Consider the following 8,218-nt stretch of genomic DNA (forward strand, 5'->3'; position numbering starts at 1 on the left):
TATGACAATATCTTTCATAAATAATAATAATAATATGACAATCGACGTTATATAGAATTGTAACTAATTAATTGATTAATTTTGTGATTAAAATTGTAGTGTATATTATCTTATTGGCAGTGGGTTGCTTGTTAAAAATTATATTATTTAACTAAAACTATACACAACAATGAAATATGAATATAAATATAGCACTTAACTAAATATGTACCTGACTTCTATATAAATACTATACACCACTATCAGATTTTATTTATTTTATTTTTTTTTACAAAAAACAACGAAAATAAAACAGGCACAATCCTCTATTATCATACAATTGTTTAATATTATGAATAAAATAAAATATTATTTGTATATGACATGCAGGACATGAGTTGTTATTTTGACACACACGTAAATATATTGCTATAGATATTCACGAGTCATCTTTCATATTTTGCCTCATGACTTGGACAAATATGACAAAATAAAAATGATTTATATTATAATAATGATGATATGAAAAATTAAATAATTAAATTTGATAACAATAATTAGTATGGTGAGGTTGTTACGAAGTTGAACAGCAACAATATGAATATTAATGGACTAAGAATTTAAGATATAGAGAATTAATCAATTCTTTAAAGATACATAGAATAAGATAGGATATCAAGTTTGTACCAAAAAAAAAAAGATAGGATATCAAGTTGTTAATTGTGTGAGAAAGCTTTTTAGAGGTGCCACACAAGCACAGTACTTGCAAAAAGATATCTCTCATTTCGAATTCACTTCTTGATAAATGCACAATGAATGTTTTCCACATGTAAAAATGATTTATATTATAATAATGATGATATGAAAAATTAAATAATGAAATTTGATAACAATAATTAGTATGGTAAGGTTGTTACGAAGTTGAACAGCAACAATATGAATATTAATGGACTAAGAATTTAAGATATAGAGAATTAATCAATTCTTTAAAGATACATAGAATAAGATAGGATATCAAGTTGTTAATTGTGTGAGAAAGCTTTTTAGAGGTGCCACACAGGCACAATACTTGCAAAAAGATATCTCTCATTTCGAATTCACTTCTTGATAAATGCACAATGAATGTTTTCCACATGTATTTTGAAAAACAACACTTAATAGTTAAAGATATCTCTCTTTCGCAATTCACTTCTTGATAAATGCAAAATGAATGTTTTCCACGTGTATTTTGAAAAACAACCGTACCCTTGTTGTCGTTGTTATAACTTAAAAAACAATTTTTTAGATTTATTGAATAGTGTATTTGGTCAATAATATAAACAAGATGCATTAGTTTTTCAATGAAACTAATAAGTGATTTTTTTATATAATAGTGAAAGAATTATTTGCTAGACTATAGTTACCTGATGACCGAACTTTGAATTATCAGGTCCTCTTTCCTTGGGAATCGAAAGGTTAAAAAACAATTTTATAAAATACTGCTTATGTTCCATATTATAAGTTTTTTTTTTGACAAAATGTTCCATATTATAAGTTGTTTTGGAAAAAAAATTGTTCCCAATTATAAGTCGTTTTACAGTACCAATGAAATATCAATGTTATTTTTCCTATTATACTCTTAACTATTTATTTATTTATTTATTTATTTTTTGAAAACTCGGTATCCGATCGAAGGACCGACTAATCCGAGGGGACCAATCCCACCGCCCACTTGCGGGGGGCCATCCTAAGCCAGAGCAAAGCTCTGTATGGACTTGCCCACCGAAATGGCACTAAAGGGAATCGAACCTGAGACCTTGAGAGGAGCACACTCTAAGATCTCAAGCCAACCACTATACCCTTAACTATTTATTATTCTATCTTTTTTCAATTGTTTGATTTATTTCTCTCATACCATTTATTAAAAACAATTTTGTGAAACAATTCATAATATCCTTTTTTCATACAAAATTAATTGCAAGTTTTTTTTGACAAAAATAAATGATATTCATTCATTCCAATTTATGAGTACATTGATACAATGAAAATTCGCTAAAAATAAAAAGGATGAATTTGTGAACAAACTCACAACATCCATGTTAATAGCATAAAACGACAAAGTACTAAAGCCTACGCATATGACTAGATTTAACTCTCCGGAATACCCATGTCTCTGCATCTGCAACGTTGACGACTCCAAAGTCATTGATTTGATCTGCACTGGATCGAAGCTGATCTGACAATCTGAATTGAACAAATACCTGAACGAAACAAGAAAGACAAACAACGTCGCACAAAGACGACAAACAAAACAACGTCGCACTAAGACGACAAAATCACGAAAGAAAAAACGAAATAGATGTGAAAATCACTTATTTCATTAAAAGGGAAATAGAAAAACGAGTTAGAGGGGTGATTTTGGGTCAAAAATTGACCTTAAATCACCCCTCTTTGGTGGTCACCCCTCTTTGGTGGATGAAGGAGAAAAAACTAGGGTTTTGCTGACGACTCACAAGAGAGAAGGGGAAGCTAGTTATTTATTCTAAATTATTCAAGCACAAGTATGGTATTATAGTAATTGCAAGTTGTTAATCATCAAGTTGTTAATTATGTGAGAAAGCTTTTTAGAGGTGCCACACAGGCACAATACTTGCATAAAGATATCTCTCATTCCCAAGTAACTTCTTGATAAATGCACAATGAATGTTTTCCACATGTATTTTGGAAAACAACATTTAATAGTTAAAGATATCGCTCATTCTCAATTTACTTATTGATAAATGCACAATGAATGTTTTCCACATGTATTTTGAAAAACAACAGTACTCTTATTGTCGTTGTTATAACTAATTTTTTTTATAGATTCATTAAATAATTAATGTATCTGGTCAATAATATAGACTAGATGCATTAGTTATTCAATAAACCTAAAAAGTGATTTTTTTTTAATTATAATAGTGAAACAAATATTTGCTAGACTATAGTTACCTGACGACCGAACTTTGAATTATCATGTCCTCTTTCCTTGGGAATCGAAAGGTTAAAAAACAATTTTATAAAATACTGCTTATGTTCCAGATTATAAGTTGTTTTGGAAAAAAAATTGTTCCAAATTATAAGTTGTTTTACAGTACCAATGAAACATCAATGTTATTTTTCCTATTATACCCTTAACTATTTATTATTCTATCTTTTTTCAATTCTTTGATTAATTTTTCTCATACCATTTATTAAGAACAAATTTGTGAAACAACTCATAATATCTTTTTTTCATACAAAATTCATTGCATTTCTTAATACTTTTGAAACAGTCAAAACTATTAGCGCAACTTTCAATGCTTGTTGAACAAGCTAGGGTTTTTAGGGTTTTGATTTTATTGGATTTGAGAGAACTAGATGGTGCACCCGCGCTTCGCTCGGGTCGATAATGAACACAGTAAATTAAAAGCATGTTAAATATAATCTAATTGAAATTTCATTACAAAATCACATGAGTAACAATAACAGGAATTGACAATTCATTATATCAGACACGTTAAATACAACAAAGTATTCTACACCCGTGCGTACACGTAATAATATCAATCACTAACAACAGCTAAACATTTTCCTTCAAAAAACATCTAAGCATCCAACTGGCACCGGTGCGAATACGTTTGCATCTTTTATTGTTGTCTTGCTTATGAGGGCTTCCAACTGCAAAAATGAAGAGAATGATAGAAATTTAATGATGAATACCATAAAAGGATGTAAGTGTCCTGTCAATTGACTTCTCATTAATATACAAAAGAACCCAATCACATACAGAACTGAAATATATAGAAAAAGCAAAGAAATTGGAACGAATCATAGCAATCACGAAGCTCAAGTAAGAGCACTACCAATACCAATTATAATGTCATGTATACCTAATTGAATTATAACTACTAATTTTATCTTGGATGGACAAATGCAGATTAGTGTATGATATATACAATTTTACCTGTAAGTATACAACAAAGTAAGTAAAGAACTAAACTTATTAGAGAAGAAATGACATAGAAAAAATGAACAGATCAGCAGAATCTCTGTTTACAAAATAATGAAAAGAAATTGGAGAAACACATTTTTGAAGAAATTGGAGAAACTAACAACAGTAGTATAAAGTCATGATCACAATAGAGATCACATTTATCTATCTATAGTTAGATGCATAGTAGTCATCTTTAATATGTCAACTTATAAAGAATTGAATACAAAATGCATAAAAACTCATATGGCCTCCCATTATAGATGTCACGGGTAAAGAAACTTCTCATGCTTGCGAACCAATATGCACAATATATTGTGAATATCAAATATTGAGTGGTAAACTTGTAAGATAGAGTATATCAATAGCACACAATAAAATTACAGAAATTGAATACATACGTGAATAAGCTAAAGATTGAAGAATAGAAAGAAAAAAAAAATGTCTTCAAAATGAGAAAATGATTTAATCTACATGACTATGTCTAGTGTAAATCTAGCTATACAAAAAGAAGTAGCTTGATATGCATAGTAAGGCAAATTGTGATTCCTGAAATATATATGGTAATAGAAACAATCAAAATCAAAATAAGTGATATTTGTGAAGTAACAAACATGCACAATCTCAGAGACGTAGATCAGCAACATTCAATTTTTGCATCAACACAAATGAATATGCAATCAAAGTCACAAATTAAATTTAGTAAAAGTAAGAAACAATCAAAAAAGTGAAATTTGAGAAGTAAACACCCTAAGTGATGTACAACGACAGAGAAGTATACCATTGTGAAACATACCATTACTGCGAGCTGCTACAGGTAATCACCACTGCATGAACTGCCACCACGAGCTACAATACAACAATATTCAACCAGTGCAGAAAATAACCTGTGTAAGCTAGCACAGAGAGCTTTCTGCCAACAATATGGATGTTTTAGTAACTTCATTTTAGAAAGGAAAGAATAAAAATGAAGATAGATTGAACAATCAAGAAGGTGAATTAAAGAAGCAAACTAAATTCACATATTTTCAATAAAAAAATTGAAAACCTATTACCGTAAAAATACTTTTAGCATCGAAGAAGCTGTCACACTCACTCAGTTTGCACGCTCACTTCGTCTGCCTCAAATTCTGAAAATAAAATACCAGACAAAAAAGACACAACACAGTGAGACAAAAGCTAAAAAAACAAAATCAGAACAACAAAAAGGAAAAAGTGAAATAACTGAAGTGGAAAGAAACTTGACAAAGGGTCACCTTCTCATCAAAGCTTCACTCTCCATCATCTTCAACATTTGAACTCAAACCTATCAGCACCGCCATCATAAGATACGGAAAAAAAAAATCATAAATCTAAAAGAGAAAACGAAAAAGATGAAAGAAATGAACATATAAGGAAATAGGAATGAGACTTGCCTCGATTAAGTTCTAGTGATCCTTTTATCAAACAGTTTGAATGCAAAGTAGCTTTTATCAAAGTAAATGACTCATACTTGATGGTAAATTTCGTACAGCTATAAAAACATCACATTCCCATTTCTACAATCTTGATGCCATTCCATGGCTAACTCCAGTGGAGGTTTGGCTACTACTTCATACACATTGTCCAAATTTGTATGCGGCCACTCTGTCAGACACAAATCAAATCGAAATTCTAACATCAACATCAACAAATTCCACACCAAAATCAAGATTATCATTAATTTTATAGTGAAAATCCAGTTTACTTATCTCAATTAATATAACATAAATTCGAAGGAAGGATCCTTTAAAAAAAATCAAGGAAGGAAACAAAAAAAAAGGCATGTAAATTCAGTTAGATATTTTCAAATATGTGAATAATACCACATGTAATCCTTTCCTCCCTTCTCAGCTTTGAATAAATTGTTTCCTGATCCAGACAACTCCTGAACATTCTTCCTCAATTTACACATGGGAAAAATGGATGCACTTGTTGTCATACAACCTGTGTTATACAACCTGTCAAAACAAAGGAAATTATTCAGCAACAAACTGTGTTGTACAACCTGTCAAAACAAAAGAAACATATTGTTAGGTTGCAAAATACATAGCCTTACTACTATAACTTAAACAAAACCCCACAATTCTTTTTATCAGTTTTCATTCTCAAAAACAACATTGTTTAATCAATAAAACAAATCTCTTATTTCAACCCCCCAATTCTGATACGATTCAGAATCGAATCTATCAGCCCAGTACAGATGAAACAGGCTTACCAGTTACCTCCAAGAGAGAGAGAGAGAGATACCTACTCAGAAAACCGAACTGGAAGCAGATCCTAAACAGCGGTGACCGTCGTCGGAGCGTGGACGGCCAACAAAAACGCAAACCCAAAAGGGTTTCAATCCCTGTTCATCGTGTTCCTTCTGATACCAGTTGAAAGCCATTGAAGGTGGTGATGGTTTCTCTCTATTCAGATTTTGCAGAGAAAGAGAAAGGGAGAAAAGAAGAAGTTACAAAGAAAATAGAGATTGAAGGAGGGACTCTACGGGCTTGTATAGAACAAATTCACCCACATGCAATAGTCATCATGAAGCCTATAGGCCTAGTTAACGTGTGTCAGATGGAATTGGTTTTTTGAATTAACCAACTTGCCGCCTGCTGTATTGCACTTCACAACTTTTAAACTTAAGGGTAATGCAGTCATTTTCCTAACAGAAGTCCTAGGGTTTTCCCGCCAGGGTTGTGGGCAGGTTAAAATTGTGGAGCTTGCTTAGGGTTTATCTAGGGTTTGAGGGCAGAACTGTACTTCATTTAAAAAATTAAGATAAGAAAGTAGTATATATGGATGAGGATAATATAATTGTGAAAGAAGTGGTTTCATTGATATTTGAAATATCAATGAAAAGATCTTATATACATGGTTTTGCTAGGTTGCTTGAAAGACGAGTCATCTAACAAAGCTTAACACCTTAAGCTAGAATCTAGTAAATTCGTAACAAACTATTAACAAACTAAACTAACTAGATTTCTAATGTGATCAACCAAACAAACTTGATTAGATAACTAACTAACTTGAATTATCAAATCCTCCCTTAATTCAAGTTTCCACTTTTGTCATGCCAATCAAGCTTTTGAGCTTGATGAATATGTCAACCTTCGGAGGCTTAGTGAACATATCTGCAAGCTGCAACTCAGTGGAGGCTTAGTCAACCTTAGTAAACATAACCTTCAGATGCTTATGGAATCCTTAATATATACTCCCTCTTTTCCTTTTTAAGTGTCTTTTTAGGGTGAATTTTTCGTTCCTATTTAACTGTCTTTTTGGTATTTTAAGGGTACGATTTGTCAATTATATCCTTTGTCAATTACTTTTATCTTTTTTCCATAAAACAAATTTATGCTATCTATTTGGAAACTAAAGTTTGTTTTTTTTTAAAACAAAGTTTGTTTCTTGTTATCTTGAAATTTAAACAAAAATTTGTTCCAAACAATGGTTCTAAGAAGAGTTAAAATTCTATAAATAAGATGAGTAACAATTGTTAAAAATTTCAAGTGTGACTCTAGCATTGGTTGAAGCCATAGTTGAAGCCTTAACTTTAATTAAAGGAGTTGGAAGAAAGTTAATTTTTTCTTAACTTTTGATTAATGTGAAGTTGAAATAATTTTTATATTGACTTAAAATAATTAAAAAGATGTGCACAATATTTAGAAAATTGACAATTGTTTGTCATGAGAGAGAGAGAGAGAGAGAGAGAGAGAGAGAGAGTGCAAAAAAATAAGAATTTGTTGGAGAAAAATATAATAACTGACAATTGTTTGTTACGAGAGAGATAACATATTAAATTTATTGAAAAGATAAGGTGTGTAAAAAAAAAAGGAATTTATTGGTGGATTAAAATGAAGGTATAATGGGAAGAAAATATCACTATTTTGATGTTAATTTTCTAAAAAGACACTTAAAAGGAACGGAGAAAATACTTTAAAGACACAAGTTAACATGACCCTGATAAAAATGTTTAAAAGTATTGAAACTATGAGACCCTAATTTAATGGACTCTCAAGAGGTTTGTGTTGTGTGAGTGTTGGGAGAGCTTCATTTACTCCATGGAATGGACCATTGACTCAATTTGAGATTAATTCATTGGCATATAGAGTGAAAATCAAAAGGAAGAAGTGTGTGTGAGAATGGAATTGGAAGGTGCTTAGCAGGTTCCTCTTTTAGTGACCAAGACCAAGTCGCCAACCCACATACACCAACCAACAACCAAAACACAACACAAGTCTTATA

The 8,218-nt window shown here is 31.0% G+C and overlaps 1 long non-coding RNA gene across 1 annotated transcript; it reads right to left on the minus strand.

The window, feature by feature from the left end:
* Window positions 1-4,283: 4,283 nt before the first annotated feature.
* Window positions 4,284-5,468, minus strand: LOC146940619 (uncharacterized). Its single transcript, XR_015033498.1, has 3 exons — window positions 5,224-5,468; window positions 5,023-5,097; window positions 4,284-4,880 (listed from the first exon to the last, which is right to left on the minus strand). It is a non-coding gene; the product is annotated as an uncharacterized LOC146940619 (long non-coding RNA).
* Window positions 5,469-8,218: the final 2,750 nt, after the last annotated feature.

Source organism: Medicago sativa, chromosome 3 (assembly GCF_051527215.1).
Source record: "Medicago sativa cultivar Bolivia chromosome 3, Bolivia_mono, whole genome shotgun sequence".
Lineage (NCBI taxonomy): Eukaryota > Viridiplantae > Streptophyta > Magnoliopsida > Fabales > Fabaceae > Medicago > Medicago sativa.